This window comes from Plasmopara halstedii, assembly GCF_900000015.1.
Source record: "Plasmopara halstedii genome assembly, contig: Scaffold_42, whole genome shotgun sequence".
In the NCBI taxonomy this organism is placed as follows: domain Eukaryota; phylum Oomycota; class Peronosporomycetes; order Peronosporales; family Peronosporaceae; genus Plasmopara; species Plasmopara halstedii.
This window is the reverse complement of record NW_020186963.1, coordinates 277,126-277,370: the sequence shown is the minus strand read 5'-3', so window position 1 is coordinate 277,370 and position 245 is coordinate 277,126.

Sequence of the window (245 nt, the reverse complement as noted above, 5' to 3'; positions counted from 1 at the left end):
AGTCGATGCGAGAGCTGACCCGAGCGACCAAGGCTTTGGGGATGTTCGAACTGGCATTTATGGCCATTGCGCCGACGATCATTGTCAATGATTATTGGGTCCAGTATATCACGGGTCAGCCAGTCGAGTGCATCCCCGCGCACTACACACGATTGCTGCACCACAACGCGCACCTTCGTCTGCTACGGTCGGACCTCGGTATGCATTGCATGTAGCGATGGAGTGAGGTGCAGTAGCAGGGTCAG